This window comes from Chiroxiphia lanceolata, chromosome 1, assembly GCF_009829145.1.
Source record: "Chiroxiphia lanceolata isolate bChiLan1 chromosome 1, bChiLan1.pri, whole genome shotgun sequence".
In the NCBI taxonomy this organism is placed as follows: domain Eukaryota; kingdom Metazoa; phylum Chordata; class Aves; order Passeriformes; family Pipridae; genus Chiroxiphia; species Chiroxiphia lanceolata.
The window spans coordinates 35,077,557-35,101,171 of record NC_045637.1 but is presented as its reverse complement, the minus strand read 5'-3'; the positions used below and the strand labels follow the sequence as shown (position 1 = coordinate 35,101,171).

The window sequence follows — 23,615 nt, the reverse complement described above, 5'->3', positions numbered from 1 at the left end:
GCATGCAGGCAGATAGAACCTTTACATACAGGCAGCAACAACCTCGTGTCTCCAAAATCCCTGAAGGAGACTATAGATAGTGCACTTACCTATGATAGAGGTGAAAAGGCAGTGTTATTTAAAATGCAATGAATATAATATTTTTTAAAAGAGGTGTTGTGACCTATAAAGAGCAGGTGAGAGATGATGTCTTACAGTAATATCTTACAGACAGATGCACGCTGCTCACTGCTGCAGTCTGCAGAGAAAGTTCAGCATTGACATCTGGAAAGTGAGGGAAGCTACAGAACTAGGTAAGAGTAGTGCTAGGAAAAGTGTCTGGGCGCCTGAGAGGCAGAAACATCTAGTCACAGCTACTCCACAGACTACTCAGAATACTTTGGAGCCTCTACCTCAGTTTACATTTTCTTCAAAATTCATTAAAGTTGTTGTAATATCGCTGAGGCTTATATTTGTTTATTTAGATTAAAAAGGAAATGGAAACGGTTTTGAAAACATTTAATTTTTTCTTAAAATTTTAGGAGACTAATATTGTTAAAGAAATTAAATAATTCAAAGGCAAAATAAGCTTATGATGGATAAGTAATATTTTCCTTTAAATCAGTGATGAACAAACTACATGAACAGTGGATGATAATGGAATCTTCTTTTTCAATATTGACCAAATCTAAAGATTTTTGCTTGTTTTGTACTGATTTCTTATAGAAAGAAATTCTCCTTAATTTTATACAATACAGTGAATGTAGTGGAACCTTATTTAAAGGTTTTTGTTTGGATGCAAAGTTATATCTTGTGTATCACCTTACCACAATTATTTGGACATACACAAAATTCAATGCTTAGAAAGTTATGGTTTTCTCTGAAAACGATTGGTATAGGCATAATCTTCTGTAGTACTCTTCAGCACTGACTCAGTCTAATGCCAGTGCCACCTGTGACAGCCTTGGAAGAGTTTATTTCTGGTTCCAGAAGTGAGCTTCTTGTAATATACAGGAAATAGTAAGTACAATGACTTGGCATATGCATCACTGGAAACCCTGAGATGTGACCTCCACACTGAGATGAACACAATTCCAGAAGTGGACTGAGCTAGAGGTTACTGCTTTTGGCATACTGGTTGTAGGTGCTGCTCTTCCTTTGCAACTCATTCTGTATCAAATTGGTGCTGCAATGATGTCTTTATCCTGCGCCAAATATTTATATGCTGAAGACTTTCTAACTGGGATGCTCTGATTGCTGTTTACCCTGAAATTTCAATGATATCAGTGGGAATTATGTTCAGGTGAGACTTCTGTCTGATAACCTTACTTTTTGTAGGAATCTGCAATGTTGAAGCCATGCAAAACTGTGAATGGCACTGGGAAAAAACTTAGACTTTCCTGTGCAAACAGCCTTACTAGAACAAAGAAACTGTTCCTTAATGCATTAATACTCCTGGTACATTGTATGAATTATTGTGTCTATTTGCAATAGGATTGGACCATACAGATTTAGTCTGTCATTCTTGTGTTCTCTATTTATTTTGCGTTTACAACAGTTTTCAGTTTATTTTATAATAACCAGCCAACATAATAAATGTGATTTACTGATTCTAATTAATTTATTAAGAGATTGTCTTTTAAACAAGCAGCTAAAATAAAGAGCTTAGTTGCAGGTTATTTTTCATAAACCTGTCTCATGTATTCTATAGTAAAAATGGATACAGATGTAAATTTTTTAGGTAAACAAGATAGTGCTTCTCCAGCTTACAGATCTAGTTCCCCAGCCTATTCGATGATTAGAAAATATGAATGTCTAGCAAGGGAATTGTCATTATTGATGAACTGAATTTTTGGAACGGCTGGTGAAGCCTGTATTGTCGAAAGGAAGCTGTGTCCACGAGGGGGCGCTGGCGTTTTTCCTTAGGGGTTGATTAACCTAAATGTAGGTTAGATTTAATCTGTTTAAAAGGCGAACGAAGTGCTTCACTTCGCAGGAGAGAAATACTGTATGGGCAAGAAAACGTGAAAAAACACAGTATACTGTAAACCTGTGCTAGTTTTCTTTTCAAAGGTTATACAAATAAAATAGGTGCTTTGTTCTACTAAGAGGTGTATGCCTATTCACACTGAAGACTGCATGTGACTGATAAGCAATTTTTAACTGATGTTCTGTAATCCATGTCATGGTTTGAGATAGTCCAAACCACTACAATCCACCATAGTAAGCTCTGACAGAATCTTTTTTGTTAACTTTTTGCAAGGAACGTGGATTTTCAAACAACCATTAGAGAAACGTGTGCATCATTTAAAAGAAACGCACAAAAGAAATGAGAATCAGATTTAGTTTTTACTTCTTGAAATTAAAAAGTAACATTTTCGTATGAGAAAACAAACATTTTGTTCTTCTGTATAATGAAGAAATGATGAAATGTGCAGCAAAAATTAGGCTTTTCAAACCTCCATTTAGCCTGTGTTATAGTGGCTATCTTTGAAACTACACAAATTTGTCCATTTTAACAAAATGTGCTTCTTTTTGCCTAATTTTCAAAGTCTAAATCATTGATTCTGCAAGCCCATCACATGATTCATCTAATTGTACAAATTGTGAATACCTGTTTTATGTCATCTTGATTGATGTAGAAGAAAATGAACTGAGAGAGCAACACTTGTCAAAATGTGGCAGAATCATATCAACAATTGTTGCTCATAAAGACTGCTGCTGCTCCCCTCTTGTATATGTAATTTTTCCCAATTTTTGTAAATCTACTGGCAAAGCAGTTACTTAAGTATGGAGAGGGAATAAATGTGTAGAACGGAGAAGAAGGGCTGATGTTCTGCTAGGGTTACTGAGTTTAAATCTTTGCAAAAATTTTGTCATCATTGTGATGCATTTGAACTTAATTTTATAGCATTTACAATTAACTAAGCATGTAGTTAATGCTAGACTTAACAATGGGGACATTTAAATAATGCTGGAAAATTATTTACAGACCAAGATTGTGACATAGTGTATGAGATAATGTGCTTAACTGAATATACGTACAAAACTACAGTTGATTGTATCAGGCTATATTAACTAATTAGTGTGGAACAAAAGATACAAGAAACCCAAAGTGGTCATCAAAATTATTCCTCCTACCACAAAATTAATTATTTCCTGTTTTGCTGCAGTGATTATGGTATCCTCTTCCTGGTTATGAAATTGATATTATTTCTGTAAAATGTTTATCATAAGGTTTAAAAATAGCTTGTGTGTACATACCAGAAAAATAAACTCTTTGAAAGAAAATTTAAATATATTAGAAATTAAAAAATGGGCTCAGTATCTCCTGCTTCAGCTGTTTAGAATTTTAACCAATTTGATTCTTTAAAATAAAAGTGATTTTGTTGTTAAGAGAATTTCTAGTCGGTGTCTTCAAAAGACACTGCATTGGAGTAATAGGAACAGTTTGGTTTTTTAAAAAATTTTGGTTAAAAGTAGTGACATACATGCACTTTTTGCAATTAACTTATGAAGTGTATGTTGATCGCTGTAGAAACTAAGTAGTACAGGTACTGTCAAACCTCTTCTACTGAATTTATTATGCAATGTGTTTTCTTCTGAGAAGCTGTAGGTCGAATGAGTTTAAAGAGCTTCCTTCTTTTTGGCAAAGCAAAATTTTCATTGTGTATGTATTGCTTTCCCTTTCCAGACTTTAATTCTTACTTTTAGTTTGTAGCACACCTGGTCCTTTGTTAGAATCATGTGGGAAAATTGAATTTTAAATGGTTCTAATCCTGACGCTATTTTTCTGGCAAGTTGTTTAAGGTGTGACTATTTTTTATTACTTGATTTGTTTCTACAAAAGCCTATCTCAAATAATTGATGAGTTAGTTAAGTCTGTTGAAAGAAGGTAGTATTCAGAGGAATTGTGGTTTAAATGAAAAAAAAAAAAAACAAACCCTAATGGTTCTCTGTATCTTGTAAGGGAAAAAGTTGTTTGTTTTGCAAATTCTTTTGTGAAAGGAAATAGAGCACAGATGTATAATCGTCTACTTTTTAAGGGGATCCTGCTATAAGATAGTAATACAAGCCTTTGACCTATGAATATGAAAGGCTCAAAAGTCTATAATGTAAAAGCCAGTGCTGATAGATTTATTTTTTGTGTGTGTGTGAGTAATTACTTCCACATAGAAGATTAGGAGACAAATCAAGCTAATACTATTCAAAATATGCTTTTAAATAATATCTATTTCTAGAGCACAGGCATTACCCGTCTTCCCTTCAGTGAGATCGTATCTAATAAACTATGATGATCATTACAAACACGTGTAAGTTTGCATCAATAATGCTACTGAAAACCACTCATAGCTCAACTTAAACTTTACTCTAGACAATAAGGTATTTACCTGAATCTGTGATGCAATTCAGCTGTAATTCTTAGGAGATAAGAGTGCAGAATGGAAAATAGTGTGAATTATTTTGTCAGGACATGCCATATATTAGCTGAAGTGAGTTGGAATGAGCAGGAAAGGAATGCAAGAAAAAAGGCATAACTGTAGCTTAATAGGCAAAAATAAAGTGCGTTCATAGGGATTTCATTGGTGACAAAACTACACCTTCAGAAGAGTTTCAACGAGCAGTACCTTTGTGAGCTCTACCTCTAGTAAGTGGGTTATCAAACATAGAACTAAAACTTTTTTTGAAGTGTGCATAGATGTAAAATGGCAGGACATTTAATCAGAACTTCAGAAATACTCATTTGAACTCCTTGTATGTATGCATTTGAAGATAATTTTTTTAATATATGATTACGTTTTCTCTTGTTCTGTGGGTCAGTTTTCAACCAAACCCATTCTTCACTTTCCTCTTCATTTGTGTTGCATTCCATCTTTTTTTTTTTTTTTGTGCTGACTAGCAGGCATGGTCTCAGTTCTGGTGCTTGGTGAAACAATGCTGGCAAGCATCCAGCAGAAAAAAAAAATCACTAGTTGTCCAATACTGGAGCCTTTGAGAAAAATGTATTGCGTAAGTATGGAATATTCCATATTCCCGTACTGTAGGCAGAGCACGCTGCTAACCTTATGAACTTCTACTAACTGTGGATAACTTTGAAGTTTTGAGACTTTTACAAGGAGGCCACATTGAGTGGCTTTTCCACAGAAGTCTCAATAAGATGTCTGATAGCAAAGAAGGTCTCATGACTTGCTGCAAAATTTTGGATTCAGCACAGGATTGCCAGCTGGTTAAAGATGATTATCCTGCTCTTCTCTGCGCTGTTGCGACTTCCCCTTGAGTACTGTGTGCAGTTATGGGCACCACAATTTAACTCAATAATTATTTTTTTTTTTTAACTTTTTTGAGATGTGCAAGAAGTAAGGCAAAAAATAAAATGAAATTGCAAATATTTATAAGAAACTGAAAAAAAAGTCATCCTCTAGGACTTGTTCAACAGATGAAGGTTTACTTCTCATGAGTGTCTTTATCTTAAATTACTTTTTCAGGGCGATGACTGAAATAAATCTGCAGAATCATGTTCTCTATTGTTCAGAAAATATATGCCACTTTTTCCACCTGAAGGTCAGTATATTTAATATGGATGACATCAAGTAATCTCCAGCAGAAGTCTGTGATGCACATATATATATGTACGTAATCATAGAATGATTTGAATTGGAATGACCTTAAAGATCATCTAGTTCCAAGCCCCCTGCCATGGACCGGGACACCTTCCACCAGACTAAGTTGCTCAGAGCCCCACCCAACATGGCCTTGAACACTTACAGGGATGGGACATCCACAGTTTCTCTGGGCAACCTGTTCCAGTGCCTTACCACCGTCACAGTAAAGAATTTCTTCATAATGTCTAATGTAAATCTACCCTCTTTCATTTCGAATCCATTCCCCCCTGTCGTGTCACTCCATGCTTTTGTAAATAGTCTCTCTCCATCTGTATTGTAGGCTTCCTTCAGGTACTGGAGCGATGCAATTAGGTCACCCTGAAACCTTCTCTTTGCCAGACTGAACAATCCCAATTTTCTTAGCCTTATATAAATGGGCATATTTTAGCCTAATATATTTTTTTCTGTAACTACAGGATTTTGTTCTTATTTGTTACAAGTAGTAGGGTATTATGACTGAGACATTACCATGAAGGGGAATGTTGTTGTAATATTATAAATTTGAAGACAAGAATTACAGTGTAAGAATGAATGTTGCAGCATTCTCACAGTTTGTTGCCAAGAAAAGGATAGGACATTTCCCGTGACAAGTAGTTACATCTGTCTTCTGTGTTTCCGTGTACCCTAGGGATTGCTGAAACTGGCAGATTATTTTTAAATTGCAATTTAGTTTTGAAATTGTGACATTTATAAATCACATGGCTATTTAGACATGCCTCAAAGAAAAAGTGTGAATATTAAAGTGAACTGAACAGCTGACATTTTTTATTATTTTCTTTAAATGTTTTGTTCCAAATAAGGAATTTTTAAATTTGCTCTTTGTCTGAAGATGCCCAATTCCCTTGCTGCAGGCTGCTGAAATTGACGTTCTTGACAATTTCACAGCTACTATTACCAGGGAAAATGACAAGAATGTCGATTTCACAGAGGAGCTGCTGGGACCGGCAAGATCTGTGGCTCAAGGGCAGCCCCTCTGTGGGTTGTGCAATGACACACCTGGGCCACCTAGCTCAGAATGGCTCAGAATACAAGCATGATGTATGTCCAAATCTGCAGTGAGGAGACAGGGTTATAATGGCACGTTGACTTGAGTGTGCAGCATGCAAATCTGATCTTTGGCTGGAGATAAAGCCTCTTTAAACTGCAGGCTTCCAGCTACCCGGAAACTTCCAGGCCCTGTGCTCTGAGAGCAGATGCTGACTGGTGCCAAGTAGGCTTTCTCAGGCTTATGTGATAGCAACAGGTAGGTTCCAGCATCACCATCTCTGAGGAAGACTTGCCAAAATCATTCCTGTTGGGTAGAAAAGCTGGAGTAAATCTGTGCTGGATGGGGTAGAAGTATGGGAAACCTGGTAGTTTTTGAATGAAATATGCCTAAACTTAATGATGCAGTACTTTAGAATGTAGCTGTAACATGGGCATCTGAACATCGGTCATCCACTGTTACTGCGAAGGCAGTTATCACTGGAGTATTTTTGGTGACATTCAACTAGGATAGATACAATCATGAAACATGTTTGAAACACAGAGCAGGTAACACCGAAGTTATCTTTTCATTTTCAGCTCAGAATTGCTTTTCCTAAAAGAAGGAATGAGCATTTGGAATGTTGTTGGTGATCATCAAAGTACATTTCTGTTTTCAGTGCTCCAGAACAGTTGTGCAATTTTGAAAAGCTTGTGCTTTTTTCACCTCTAGAGAGGCATTGCTTAACTAACATTATGGCAAATATTTCTGTCTGTGGTTTTACATATTTTAACTGGATGGGCTGTGAGCTATTGTCCTTTTGCATGCTCTGTTAACAAAATGAGCTGAAATTTAGAGAATAAATAGTGCTTGTACCCCCTAGGCATTGTATGGTTTCTTAAAGGCAGTCTGCCCAATATCAAATGAATGGCTCTTGGCTGTGAAATAGATAATGTTTTCTTGGTGTAATCAGGCTGCATGAAAGGAAAAGCTGCCAGGATTTACAAAATCATTTAATACATGGAATGGTTCTGACACAATTGTGAAGGCAAGGCAAAACCACATTTCTTTACAATAGTATTTGCCACATTTCTGAGAGTTTGAAAGTTACACTTTGACCCTTAGTGATGTAATGTTGCAGTATTTCAAGAGACCTCTATATGAAGATTAGTTATGATCATGATGAGCAGTATTCAAGAGCATATAAGCATGTTTGGAATTACACTGGGAATAGTTAAGTTCCATTTTGTTTCCTTATTAACTTCCTCAATTCAAAACTTTTGTCAGCATATGTTGGAACCCTTTCATTGCACCCTGCCATTCCAAGAATAGTCAAGAAAGCATTTTCTTGTCTGTTACTAGCATTGTTTTTGTGACATGTAAAATAACAGTTTTGTCAGCTGGTATGTAATGTCCCAGTGTTATTAACTCCCACTGAATATTTTTGAACAAATATATTTACTTGAAAAATTGCAGATCCCAGCACTTTTTTATTAACCAAAATCTTGTGTAATAAAAATAAAAAATACACTTTTTTTAAAGTAGATGCTTATTTTCATTAAAAATAAAACCAATTTAATTTATTAGAAAATTTGTTTCAAAGAGTGTGATTCACTTCAAAAATATATTCATTTACCTATGCAGTTTGATTAATTTTTAGTAAGCTAGTTACTAGGTTCAGTTTTCAGAAGATATCAGAGAAGTTTCCATATAAATATTTCACAACTTCTGATAAGAAATAAATGGTTAAGATATGAGCTATAACATTGCTTCTGAGGTTAATATTGGTCTCAAACACTCAATCATTGCTTTCTCTTTCTCTTGATATTTAATAAACCAGCTATTTTAGCAGGGAAGATTTTTCTCCATTTTTGAAAGGTGGGTGTTTGTAGTAATGTCAAGTTTATTTTTCTCCCTGGAAAGCTATAAGGGGATTGTTGTGGTGGCTAGGGTTGAGTGCAACTGTCTTTTTGGTTTTTTGTGTGTGTAATGGTAATTCTATGAAGGTGTTGGCAAAATATTGGCTAGTAGGTGCTAGTAGGGATAACTTACTCGGGCTTTCATAAAAAAACCTGTGTCAAAACCTCTCACAAAAGGATACTAAGGAGATGAAGTAGTCATAAAGTGAAAAATAAAATGCTGTCGTGGATTATAAGCTGCCCATGTGGCAAAATAATAATGATTAAGAATCATGTTTTTTAATATTTATTATGTAGGCAATCCAGTAGCAATGAGTACCTTTATTAGAATGCTGTAGTTTAATGGGAGGTAGGTGATAAGTGAAATGATATTTACAGCATTACGCTAAAATATCCAAGGGGGTCAAGACTGAAAACAAGTGAAGAATTTTCTAAAAATTAACAACATGACATTAAATGTCTTTTGGGGTTGAGAAATGTCTGTGAACAGATTAGAAAGAATGATTTGATCTATGGCTACAATCTTCAGACTCCTGAATTAACATAAATGGTTGTGATGATATGTTTGCAGGCCCATAACAGCTGTGAACATAAAAGGAGCCAGCTACCTTTGACCCATGCCAATAGGTCAAAATGTAACATTTTCTGCTCTGCGTATCCTGCTTGACTTCTTTCTAGTGTCTTTCAGTTGTCCCTGTGAGAATCCAGTGAGCTATCCCAGTTTGGTTTAAAGCCTTTCTGTTCTAAGCACCCTCATCTCGGAGCAGATACAGCAGAAGGGAAGGATGCTGGAAAATGTGAGAGGGAAATGACTGGAGAAAAATGGAAGTTCAAGAGTTTTATAGATAAAAGTTTAGAGAAGGAATGAAAAAGGGCATGCAAAATCGTTAGTGAGGATGAATTGATTCTTGTTTGGCTTCTGACAGACTTGCAGCAGGAGATTGTTGGCTGAAGTTGTTGCCACCCTCAGCCATCTGCCTTATCCTGCACCTTAATAGATACGGAAGCCCTCAAGGCAAAGACATCTGGTCTGCTTGTAAATCAGCTTCTGAATCACTGTTGTTTTCAGCCCAGTGCATTAAGGAAGGCTGTTTCTACCTAGAAGAGTGGCATTGTCTGTCAGGGGAGGGGAAGATGCTTTTGCCTAGTAGCAACTTCAAGCAGGGTGAGTCTGCTGGAGACCTCATATATTCGATTATTTCAAGGACTAGATCTTATAAAGCTACTAACGACTGAAATCTGATAAAAAGGGAAATGTTTGTTTAATCCAATGTTTATTTCAGTGGGGGAAATGTTCACAGTAACATAGTGTGATGTAACCCAGTCACGATAACCCATGCACGCTGTTTTTCATCCTATAAGTTTTCAGCCCCTGGTTTCCAGTAAGACTGGTTTTATGTGGACTTATATGATTTTGTAAGATGTGCCCATCTGTCTCTGAGTTCTAGTCCTAGTAACTTTTAAATCTGCTAAAAAATTTCAACTGAGTGTGGGAGTTCTCTAATAGATGAAATTTCCTCTAGTTCCCTGAAAATTTGTGTCTGGCTAGAAGACAATCTCATTAGTACCATCCTCAAGCTTCAGTATAGGGTAAAGAGTTACCATTGCAGATTGATTGCTGTTATGGCTCTGAATCAAACAAACCATCTGCTGACCTGCTGAAGCATTTCTGGACAAACTGTTTGAGTTAATGAAGGGAAGGAAAGGAAAGGAAAAGAAGGAAGATGGGCAGAATTACTAGGGAGAGGATACTGTAAGAAATATGAAGGGAAACAGCTGACATTAGCTTGAAGGAACTATTGTAACACAAATCCAAGATTCATTATATTTGCTACTTACAGAGTAACTACTCTACCTTTTTTGTTTGCATTTCTTTCCCTATCAAGCAGAATTTTAATTTTATTGTGTGTTGCAAGATGTGTGCTCTTACTGTTGAACATGATATTAAGTGTAACACTGAATTTAAAAATCAGAAGATAAATATAATTTTAAATTCTGCAAGCAGCAAGTAATATGAAAAACAGTAAATAACATGGCAAAATCCAAACTTATTTGTTAAGTTACCTGTTCTTGCTTGAAAACAGAGAATTCAACTTATATTAAAAGACTGTTGCTTGACCAGCTGTTCTTTCTGTAGTGGATTGCATGTGGAGAGCTTCTGAGTGTGGAAGTGGAGTAGTAGTTGTAATTGCTAAAAGCAAAAAAGAGGATGGAGGAATAATAAACATGGAGAAGAAAAAATAGAATGAAGTAAGAGATAATTTATAGCTAAGTACAAAAGGACGAATGTGATTTTTCGGAATGGCAACTCCTCTAATACTTGCAGAACTCAAAATTTTATTTGAAAAGCCTTCATAAAAACTAGAGAAGAGTGAGATTGAAAAAAAAAATAAAAACACTGCAACACAGCTCTTCACCTACAATTTCAAGTATTCCACTTGTCAGTTTTGATTGCTTCCTTAAGAAATTAAAGCACAGAACTGTGATCAGGTAAAATTATGAGTACTGCAGTAAATGCTGTGACTGCCCTGCAAACAAAAGATAGCTTCAAACAGTCCAAGTAAGTGTATATCTATCCATTTTGAGCTGACCAAGAAGCTCATTCACCATTGCTGTGATTCACAGGGTTGCTGTGGCACGCAATACCTTCAGTTTGCAAGTTCGGTGCTAGCTTAGGCAGATCACTGGAGTGACTGCACTGCACCTGCTAACATCAAAAGTAGTGCTGCTACCACCCTCTGTTCTTGCATTTTCTTTAATGATGCAGCATTCATGAAAACGTTGTTCTTTGTGTGTGAATATACTGGCAGTAAGTATTAGTCTATCTAGGACATTTTGACTATTAATGTATCAATTATGAGGAAAGGGTAAAATGTAGTGAAGGCTACTGCAAGAGAGTGGAGTGGAAGAATGATGGAGTGGGAAACTGTGGAGACTGAAAAGAATTCAGGATTTGAGAAATTCAAAACCAGAACAATGACTGAGAAGAGAAATCAGGGGTAATCATCAGTTTATAACATCACAAAATAGGAATGATGGAAAATAAATACAAAATAACCCAAAGGAACATTTCAACTGACAGATGTCATCTGTTGTCATAAATAGCTACCAGATCCTGTGCATAATCAGTGAGGACTAGAAGGGTGAGTGAGAGACAAGTATAGTAAGAATACCTCCAAATACCAAATTCAGAAAAAAAAAAAGGTGTGACTATGGGCAAAGATGAGGCAAGAAAGAGGAAATATATGAGATTTAAATATAAGGATCCAAGTTATCTTTGATATTAAATCATTTGAAGTCTGTGGAGTTATAATAAGTATGAGTAGACATTGGAAGCTGTTGTATGTAGTTCTGTATTTTGACTGCTTCCCTTATTACATGTTTGATTTTTTTTCCTGCGGTCAGGTGTGTTGGTTTAATCCAAATCATCATTTTTTGAGGCAAATTTATCTTCTAATCTTTTGCTTTGGAGTTGTGAAAGTTTTGACAATTTCTGTGTGTTTCTCTGTACTTGCGTAGTACTGCGATGATCTCAAGATAATGCATACAATATTTTTGCATAAACCAGATCCAAAGTAAGAGGTATTAAAATAACTCCTAAAATTAATCTCTAATATCTACCAAATATTTCCTCAAATTGTAACAATAAGCCTACAAGATTTCAGTTTTATATTCCAAGGAAAATAAAAATGGTATTTCAAGATTACTTAGTATTGTTATTTTCTATGAAGACAATTTCTGGTGATAACTTCCATTTTAATTTCAATAACAAGCCCTGACCTTGTGTATTTTAACTGATTTTATATCATCAGATGCTGAATGGAAAAAAAGATTAGGCTGTGTTTTAAAATCATCTCTTATGATTACCTGTTTAAAACAATCAATGTCTGAGCAAAAGACTTCAGAGAAGGTGTTGAAGAGTGAGTCTGAGCTGAGCCAAAAATCGACCCAGCAAGAAAGATGGAACCTTCATTGTGGGCCACACAAACACTACAGTTATCGTAAGGATTGGACGAGTTAGTCGGCTGACGTGGGAGACAAGCAGGTCTGATCCTTCCAGTGGCAGCACAGACTTAGTTTAGCTTAAACTGACTGTGAAACTGCTCCTTGAATTTTTGTGATCTTTGAACAATAAGCTGCACAGGGAGCACACTTAAAAGAGTTAAGTCCTGGCTTCACTGCAGTAAAATATGAGTTTGGCCGCTAATGCATATAAAGACAAGGTTTTGCGGTGAGGGAGTGTGATCCTGGGAAGAGATGTGGTGAGTCACCTTTGGAAGAATATCTAAAAATGAGGATGGAAATGGTTAGCTAAATATTGAGATATTGAGCAGCTGAAAAAGAAATGGAAATTTAAAAGGTTTTGTGTGTGTGTATGTATGTGATGTTAAATGCCTAAAGTTTTTACATTCCTGGACTAAACAGTTGAGGTTACAATTTGCCTTTTTGACAGAAGGAGGAGTTTTGAACACAAAGGTTACATTTATTGGCTTACTGTTTTCTGGGTAATAATGATGTAACCCAAATTTCTTCTCTGTAAAGAAATTATGTATCTTTGAAGTATCCAATAATGAAGGAATAAAATAGAAATCAAAAGAATTGCAGTGAAGTACTGTTTTTAATTCTCTCCAGAGAAAGTTTGCAGTCATGGGAATAATTAAATATAAATAAATATGCAAATAATAGGATTTTTAAGTTTCAATTTTTAACCAGATGTAAAGAGAGACAAATCCAATTGTGTCTTCAAAAAGTTTTCTCTCTTTATTTTATTGAAACCAGAAGTTATAAAAAGGTTGTTTTCTCTTCAATATGATGAGAATAAATACTTGAAAAGATGTTGTAAATGGAACTATAAGAATACAAGCCTGTTCTTAAAGGCATAGTTAATAATAAAAAAGTGATAGTCGTGTATTTGTCCTTTCCAACAAAGGTAAAGAGTCTACTTTCTTTTTGTCTAAAACATTCCTACATTATTGCAGAGTTTTTAAATGTTATTGGCTTTAAAATTTTCCTATTTTTGAAACTTTAAATGCTGACATTGAAGTCTGAAAGTAATGTTGCATATTATCCTTTTTAAGTCTTCTTTCAAGCTTCTGAAGTGTAATTTCAACTTCAAGATTGTTCAGACAATTAAGGTACTACCCAATAGGCTAGAAAAAGTAACATTTGTATTATATGACATTTGCATTTATTGTTTATAAATCATTGTTAAAAATAATTTTTATGGTATATGTGAAATGCAAATGAAGGATAACTAATTTTATTCTCGTATGTAATCTTTTGCCTAACTCAACTGAATGAAGGCAAATCAGCTGTTTTCATCTGCAAAACACAAAGGAGATGGGTGCGTGTTCTGCATGTGCCTTACAGAGAATTTGCCATTCACTGTGATAGTACAAAGAAGTAACTGAACATGTATTTCCTTCTTCAAACATTGAACAGTGGACCAAAGTCCTCATTTCTCTCCTACACGTAGAGAATACAATCATTCCTAATTAATACTTGCTTCAATGGATTTGTTTCCTCTCACTCACCTGCATCTTTCTCTAAAATATTACTCTGGCACATCGAAAGTTTTTGACAGCTGGTAGAGCTTCTTGCTTCGGACTGTTTTGAAGTGCTATCTGAAAAGGAACTTTGATTGTTCATAGATAATTGAAAACGTCATTTGGGAGCTGAAAAAAGTGTTTCTCTGGGTATGCTGAAGCATTCTCAGATGTTACAAACTGTTTTGTGTGTTTTGGGACACATAAAGGATGTTAAATGTGGAAGAATGCAGTTTAATTGATATGACATAATTTTATGAATATTCAAATGTATGTCTACATCAGTTTCAGTTCATTATACATTTGTTCAATAATATTTGTATCTGTGATAAGGGAACTGATAAATTATTAAGTTTTGAAAATTTCTTTGAGCACATCGATCACCTCTCTAAGTTGTGTTATCTTTCAAAGTAGTAAGACTTATCAATTCTGTCTACATTCATGTACAAAAAGTCTTTATACAGTTGTATCAGAATATCAGAATTAACTTGATTCATGTATGTTGCCATATTTCAGGAATTATAAAACATTGAGGAAAAGGTGATGAGAAGGTAAGACACTGTGTTGATAACAACATCTTAGCCTACCTCTCGTGTTCAAACGTATATATAAGTTCAGTTATATTAGATTTTATCAGCTTGGCATTGCTCAGTTAAATAAGAAAGAAACAAAAGCCATGATTACTTGGCAAATGTAATACTTCTAAAAAAAAATTGAAAATCCTATCTTTAATATAGTAACACATAGTATTAAAGATCATATTTTGGTCATGTATTAGGAATGCTTTTCTGAATACATACTTGAATATTCTGATATAACCTCCATTTTTGAAAAACTTTTGTTCTGTCTCTTTAGAGAAGCAAAATTACACTAAATTTCAAGGTCCTTAAAGGAGCAATGGTGAGTTGCAGATGGGGTATCATTCCATTAATGTAAAATGACGTCTTGTTTACTTTTATTTCTAATACTTCAATTAGCTTTTTTTTTTTTTTTTTTTTTTTTTTTAATTCTGGTGCTTTAGTTCCATAGAAGATGTCAATGTATTACTTAAATATCTAATGCTTTTACCCCTTAGGGTATGGCTCTGGGAGAAGGGCTGAGCCTAAATGAATACGATAGCTTGCTTTTTTTAAAGAAAGTGGTCCTCCTTCCTACTCTGTTCCTTCACTGTATGCTGCTGGTATTTCCTTTAAATGCTTGTATGATCCCTCAGTGTGCCAGTGCAGCTCACCAAGCCACAGGCAGAATAAATAAAATATGCAGCAATAATAAAATATTTTTCATATGCACTTATACCAAAGTCAGATAAGAATCAAGCACTGGTATCACTGGGAATGGTAGGAAGGGGTAGGAGCACACAAATAAGTGGGACTTTATCGGGAACAAGCTGCATCCTTGTGGGATTTCAGAGCTGCATCCTTAGTGACTACTGGTTAGCAGCTTGGAGTTCAACCTCATTCAACCACCATTCGAACTCATAATATTTCAGGGCCAGTGAGCTTTGCTAGTGTGCCTGAAGACTGAAAACCATGAATTACTTGGCCTTTTTGTGTTGACCTAACTGTCTTCTTGGAGCAATGCTACCTGTTTTCTTTTTGCTTGAAGTAGATCTTCTCTGCTGTGTATTATTGAAGATAGTTTCAATTTAGGGTTGTTTTTTTTTGTTTTCATTTTCTCTGTTCTTCCTGTTGATATGGTTTGTACTATCACTTTGTCCTTATTTCATTTTTAGGTTTTCTATCAGTCAAATTGCCTGCAATCTAAGAAATTAGTACAGATGGTTCTTTTTGAGAAGGAAAATATACTGAATTAGTAATTTATCTTCTGTGATACCATATAGTCTTTTCTGCTGACTCCATCCAGCATATGACAGTTGTGCTTCCTAATGTTTGTATTTCCCTCACCCTTGTTTTTTTCAAAGTCTTTGGGGAACATTTTCTATCTGATGTTGAATTGGCTTTCCGTTCTAGGATCTCTGCCTCCCTCTTGGTGGATTAAACTGCTTTGAATGGTTAGCCTGCAGTTTTTATACTTTGCAAAGGATGGCATGCAGTGACTGCTGGGGATATGGTTCACATTCTGTTCCACTGCTGTAGACTCCGAAGTTAAACATGTCTCATGATCTGTCTGAGTTTCAAGCTCTCATACTAGGGAGCTAAAACCCAAAAGAGAGAAATTTACAATACTTTAGATAAATTTTCAGTCTGTAAAATCATGGAAAATTGCGCTTGAATTCAGTGGAGTCATGATTAACCTTACTATGTCTTAAAAAGCAGAATTTTTGAGTAACGTTCTCTGATTTATTTACAAAATGGTTTTATACTTCTGAAATCATGTCTTCCAGAGAAATGTGTGGTTCATATCCAGGAGATAAAGTACTGCTGGCTAAAAGCAAATGTATCTCTATGATGTTTAAGATGGTAGGTGTGCGCTAACATTACATGAGGTAATGTGCTGTAATCTCTGGTTTATTATTTAGGCAATAATCTTGTCCTGCAATATTCAGTGGAAGTGTAGCAACCAAATGTATTATATGTACTAGATTATTTTCCATTTCAGCCAGCTCTCTGTCTTGCATTGCAGCAAACCCAAAAACCTAATTTTCTCTTGTTCAAACCCAAAGCATGAGCAAATGTAACTCAACAGTGCACTCAACGCACAGGTTATACAAAACAATCTAACAGAATAAACAGCACCTGTATATCCCCAACTGCTAATGTTTTCCAGTAATCTAAACTTCTCTTTAGTAAAAAAAAAAAATAATGGAAAACTGTGTGGTATATTTGAAACTTTATTACTTGACTAATCTATTGGATGTGTGGAATGCTTTTGACATACCATGGCTAGATTATCTGCTTAAACCAACTGGAGAGATAGAATTGTATTTAAAAATTTTGTTCTGTCCTCTTTGAAAAGATGTCAGTGGTATGAATTTAATCAATGAGTGAGGAAGAGCATGTACTGTCAGCTGTGATGCCATTGGTATGCTGATGGTATCCAGCTCAGTGTCTGCTTCTCGGAGTGCAGACAGTGCAGTCTTCCAGATGTCCCAGTGTCTGGCCAAAATAGGGATAGTGATACAAAACAGATGGTCTTGTCTCAGGGCAAAGCAGAGTTGATGCAAGCTGATAGAGGGATGGAACTGGAAGAAGTGGCAGAACTTCAGTTGTTGGATGCCGTGTTGTACTCATCCTTGGTACACAGTTAACAGAGGTAGCAAGAATGGCAGTTGTCCCTTTGCAAGTAGATAGAAGTTTGAAGAGCAATAGCAAAGATCGACAGTACGATTCTTCTAGCTTTTTGTCTAAGAGCTTTGGTGATTATCATAGAATTACTAATGTGTTACTATCTCAGTCAGGACTTTAATGCACCTAGAGCTCAGTACTGACTTTCACATACAACATATGAAGTATGTGTTGCTAAATGTTCCTGTGCACACAGAGAGCTTAGAGATTTTTTGCTTTCTCCCTGCTTGCCCAAATTGTCCAGTCTGAAATCACTCATATATGAGTCCCTAAATTAACTGGAACTTTTCTAGCACAACTGCTTGGTCTGTAGCCAGCTGTATTTGGGTAGAGTGCTTGACTGAAAAGCACTTTTTAAAATGGGAGATATTCTAGTTTACCAGTAGAAAATTTAAGCTGTTTAAGCGTCTTGCTTCTTACTTAGTGTGTTTCTCTCTTCATGAGGAAAATTCTCTGAAGGACAAGTAAAGTGTTTGACTATATTTGGAATTTGATCTTTTTAATTAAAAGAAAAAGAAGTTTGGTATAGAGATATTTGCACTGTAGGAATTCTTGATGTGATATATATTTTTAAAAGTAAACTGTTGGATGTTTCAGTGTTACTGGAAGTGTTTGGCATAAAATTATTTGTAATTTTTATGCTTTGCCTCAACTTTCATTTTAGTAAAAGGCGTATGAATTTCCGCTGGCCTCTTGACAAACTAGCTGGGATTAATCCAGCCAAGGGCTAGTAGAGTAAATTGAGTGAATGCAAAGAAATATGAATGTGCCTCTCAGTGCAAAAATTGTTTAATATTCTCTCTGACTGGCTGAAAGTGCACTGTAGTTGCTCTGTGTTTAGTGAGGTATACTGAATTAATTAATTAGTATTCATCTTAGATAATTTTTGTAAAACTTCATATGAACAGAATGCAAATTATTGGTTTGATTAAAAATATATATAAATAAGAAAAATGTAAGCAATAATGTAATGTGAAATTCAATATTTAAGATATATATTGTAAGGAGCATCTGTACTATGTTAACCAAATACACTTGAAAAATATTACACTATCTCCTCTTTGTTAAAAAAGAAAAAACCACCAAACTGAAGCCTTTTAAATACACATTCTTTTTGAATGCTTTGATATTTTTGCCATGATTGAAAAAAACTTACTGATTTAAATACTATTGTTATGACAAAACTTTTTTGGTGGTTTTCTTTAAGAATGCAGAGTTGGACTGTGGTTTGAATTGCACATTCAAATAAATGTAGCGGTTGCATGAATGAATGACATTGGAATTGGAGCCGATTGGAAATACTGATCAAAATTTGCTTTTAATTCTAAAAGATGTTTTACTTAAAGCTAAAGTGCAAAAAAAAAAAAAGAAAAAGCTTGCTGAGGAAAAACATTAAAAGACATTCCTTTAGATGCCTTCTGAAGTCCAGATTTTGAGGTGGTTTTGTGTATTTTCTCATGATCACCTTTTTGAGGTTCTGTATTATTACAATGAAAGTACTGTTGTACAATTATGGCAGTTGCAGTAATGCATTATAGAATGTGATGTAACAAGTGAAATATTCTAAATTTCATTTTATTGGAAATGTAGAAGTAATTAATGTGCTCCAATCAATACTAGATTTCTATTATTGTAAAAATAAAGTTTCTGAATGATTTCTTTAACACTGAGTGAAACCACCTAGTTAATAGTTTAGATTGGTGAGTTTGAAACCGCTACTGATATGAAGCAACAATGCTTATATAGTCAGTTATTGTTGCTGAACTAGTTGATGAGCAGTAGTTATTTGGCAATTTTAGATCATTTGTCCTATGATTACCAGTAGGGAATTATGCCAATTCTTTCCAACTGTGGTTATGAACTTTCTCATTTAAATAAGACTGTAATGTTACATTCAGTCACTGGTTTGTCTGATTTGGAGCAAAGCTCCAAAGCCCCCACACTGCATCTTAGAGATGCTCTCATCCCCTAAGTCAGTGTTTCATCAGTCTTGCTTGCTAGTTATTTGTTTTCAGTCATAAACAATTATCACACCTAGTGGGAAAAAGGAGAATAAGCAGGAGCCCTGTGGGCTTAGTGTAGTTTTCTAAGATACTGAAGTGTGCTCTAATGAAACTAGAACATCTTAATCAGAAAAGACCTCCTATGTTAATTCCGGTCCCAGCTTAAAAGAGGAAGAAGGAGAAACTGAAGGAAGATTCCTCTCACTCTTATTCCTCTCATGCTGATTAAAAGTGAGAACTCTAATCAAGGATTCATATTTCAGGGTCTGCAAACAGTGATGCTTTCCCTACTCCTATATTGGTTTTGTGGGTTTTAGACTGTGGAATGGGATTATCCTCTGACAAATGATACAAGTAAAGGTGGACATCATAGTACTTAGTGGCATCATATTTCAATGTTTTGTGTGAGTTCATCAGTGAAAGCACATTTAGGGAATTTATTGTCAACTTGAGATGCTTCTCAAGTTAAATGGCTTCCAAACATTGTGTTCAGAAATCTAAAATACCTGTAAGGAATGAAAGTCTCCGGATTTACTTAGAGTGATATTTGTATCAAAAATCTATGGCATGGGTCTAAACTGGTCCAAAGTCTGGTATTTGAAGATGTTAATAGGAAGACATATTAGAACATGTAGCATTGTGTACTCTATGACATTGAATAAACAAAATGAGATGTCCTGTAGCTAGCTTCCTGCAGAAGCTAGCTCCAGTTTTGCATCTGTTGAAGCAAATATTTAAAGTATTCTTTTCAGGAGTGGAGCATCTAGGCTAATGGTTCTTCCTTGTCTGGAAGCCTAATTCCTGCTTGTCTCAACATTTCTTTTGTAATTAATGTGGGTTTTTTATTGGACTCTCTTGATATTGGCAATATAATTTATCTAAACCAGAAAGGATTGGTTAATATGTTAAGACGCATAAAAGTATGACATATAAAGCAGCTGAGATTCCTGGAACACAAGCAGAACTGCTATGAGCAGTAGGGTTTGTTGGCTTGATTTTTTTGGGGTTGAATCTATGTTTTTTTGGTTTGTAATTGGTTGGTTGGTTGGTGTTTTTTTGTTTTTGGTTTGTGGTTTTTTTTCTTTTTAATGAGAGTAGTAGAGCATATTAAGAGTCTGTGTGTCAGTCAACAGGCCTTTACAAATCAATGCTATGTACACGGAGTACGGCAATGTCTACCATGATGTAAGAACACTACCTTGAGAAATTCATTGCTTCAAAGGAGGAGGCATTATTTTCCTGATGCATCAGAATTGCCTGGTGGCCTGCAAGAACACAAGTCAGAATTCATTATCTGAATTTTTGTTCTTACATGAAAACATCTTGTGCTTTTCTTAGTGTTAGGCAGAACAGACAAACTGAGTTGTCATAGACTTTTCCAGCTTTGCACCTTATGCATCTTGAAGTACTCCTGGGAAATTACTACGTTTTATAAAGGAGGAATGAGACAAAAGTGACTGGATCATAGAAGAAAATGTAACACATGACCTAATTATGTGAGCCTTCTATACAACTAAACTTTCATTGTATTTTATAGGAGTTTTGCAGAAGAAAAGCTGTATCCTTAAAGTGAATGGTGTGCGAGTCTTGTAAATGTTTGTAAGATGTTTCCACAGCCTGTCATCCCAAGACACTAAGCAATCTTACATTGTTTCTAGAATACTTGGTGCTAGTGCCCCTTTCCCTCCCCCTCTCCCTTCCTTCCTGGATAGAAAAGAAGTAAATAATTGTGAACAACATTCTATTTTAAAAACATTACCTTGTTACTGAGCTATATTCTTTTATTCTTGTTTAGTTGAAATAAAATTTTTAATGACACTTGTCTATAAAAAAATCACAAAGAATTCAGCTTAGTGCAGCGTTATTATTGATATAGAAAACATCTGTTTCTGTGCTATGCTGTATTATACTTGTGATCTTTATCTCACTTTAAAGTATTTTTGTCTATTGTTGTTATGGCAATGCATGAAGATTGCAGTTGTGTGAATTTATTTTGGAGAATTGCTGATTTGAGAAAAATGTAAGTTTTTTTCATTTGGTTTGTAGGTAGGATTTTTTTAACCATAGAAACTGCTATAGGACCAAAGCTGAGTCTTCACATTCCCTATTCATTTAGAGAATAGCAGAGAATGAACATTAAATCAAAGAAATACAGTGCACAGTCATGCATTAAAATAGCAAACTTTTATTAGCACAAGTGAGATTGTTTCATTTATGTGAACTTCCAGCCTATTTCTGTACAAAGATAGGTAATAATTTTCTAAGGATTTGAGAAGTTTCACAGTATTCTTGTCTTCCACGACATAAGCAGTCATCAGCTTGGCTTTTCTTTCTCTCTTTTCTCAGTGAATTACCTCATTGCTGCTCAATAAAATCACTGAACCACTCAGCTGTATCCTCGCTAGTTGGTCTAGCAGAGAATACAAAGAAAGAGAAAAGATTCAATGTCCAGAACCTGTAACTGAATTGACTTTTCAAAGAAACCCTTTTTTTTGCTAAGACTGGTTCTTTTCCATGTTACATAGAAACATCTGAACCTTTGGAAACCTTTTTTTTTTTAATTCTTAGAATGCATTATTGCACTCATTGCTTGTATTTATTTTAATAACATTCTTATTTATGTTCAAATATTGTTCTACAAAGCACACATGAACTATTGAACAACACATGCACACAGAGTTTAGTTCTAAAGTTACTGTATGGTTTATTGTTTTTCTGTTATTAATTTTTGGTTTTGTTTTGTGTTTTTTTTAATTAAGGGCCATTTAATTAATGCGGTCAATCAGGAAGGTTGCCAGATGGCATATAAACTTGCTTACCGCTCAAAAATCCCCATCCAAATTTGTGGGTATTGCAAACCAGGCAGCTTCTCAAAGCCCAGTTGCTTTAGTGAGAAGAAAGTGGAATATCTGCACTCTAAATTTGAGGCATTGAGAAGAAACTGAAATCATTCATTACTGATGTGGAGGTGCAGTAATCCAAGTTAAATCAAATGCTGCAGTTATTCTTTGGATTTGGAAGATGAGGTTATACCTCTCTGTCTGTCTAGTTGTAATACTAACAGCTTTTTGCCAATTTGACAAATTCCATCCAATGCTGAATTAGATCAATGAAAATTCCTTGAGAAAAATTATCAATTGTATATGATGTACCTTTTTGATATTTTAAATCTGCATTTTTGTATGCAAATACTGCTATTTGTCTAACAGCATGTGACAATAAATCAGTACTGCGTACTATTCTGCCTACTTGCCTGTTAGCTACAACTATAGGCAACTCTTGAATCCACATTTCTTGCACAAAGTTTCTTGACAGAAAAATGCTCGTAGTTGACTAAAAATGAAAAAAAGGCATGGTTTTGATATACAAATTCAAATGTAAAAGGAATGATGGAGGGCAGCCTATATCCTTGGTCTGTTGAAACAGTTGTCAGAAAGCCAAAAGTTAATCAAGCAGAGAACAGTTGAAAACCTCATTTAAAGAAATCACATCTGTTTAAGGGGAGAAAAACCTGAGGCATATGCTTCAATTTCTTTTAAACTGTAATCCATACAGTGGTTTACATCTGTTAAGAAATATGGAACTTTTCACACCTCTTTAAAGCACAATTAAACTGTATTTATTTTAATACATAATGTGTTCCAAATATGTAATACCTTTCCTGAAATGACTCATAGATGATTGATTTCGTAGCTCTTTATCATATAACCTTCCAGGTCCTTTGAATTAGTTTGTGTATTAACCATATATGAAATTTAAAGGAAAAGCTGTTGAAACAGTGCAAAATGATGCCAGGAACTTCATTGCAGTGGTCAATTTATTTCAAGGCAACAAATTACCTAGAGGAGGGAGAGGGGAGTGGAAAGACAGTTTTCTGAAGCAGTAAAATGAAACATTACAGAGAAGAAAATGTAGTTCAAGGACTTTAGTCACAAAACTTTCATTTACGTTTAGCCTAGCTGTTACTGAATGTTGCTTATTAAAATAGATGTCTCCCTAGAGTGTTGTTTAACATGGCAGAGTCCCGGCAATCTGACCATACTGCCCTGAGTTCAAAGCACAGCGGTAAGAGTAGCTTTAGGAGCTACATAGGACAACCAAAAATATTTCAGGTAAAGATTTGGGGGGTTGTATCTCGTTCTTTTGTGTATGAAAAGGAGCTTGGTACTCCACTGTGTGTCTATAATGATTACCTCTATATTTTATATTCTAATTGAATGGTGCCTCTTCTGATTTTAAATTCTCTATGAGTTTTACGTATCTTATGTTGGTATTTAAAATCTGCCTTTTTGTATT

At 35.1% G+C, this 23,615-nt stretch overlaps 1 protein-coding gene across 7 annotated transcripts in view; it reads left to right on the top strand.

The window, feature by feature from the left end:
* C1H8orf34 (chromosome 1 C8orf34 homolog) overlaps positions 1 to 23,615 on the top strand; it is a 149,780-nt gene that overhangs the window by 72,665 nt on the left and 53,500 nt on the right. The window lies entirely within an intron of this gene.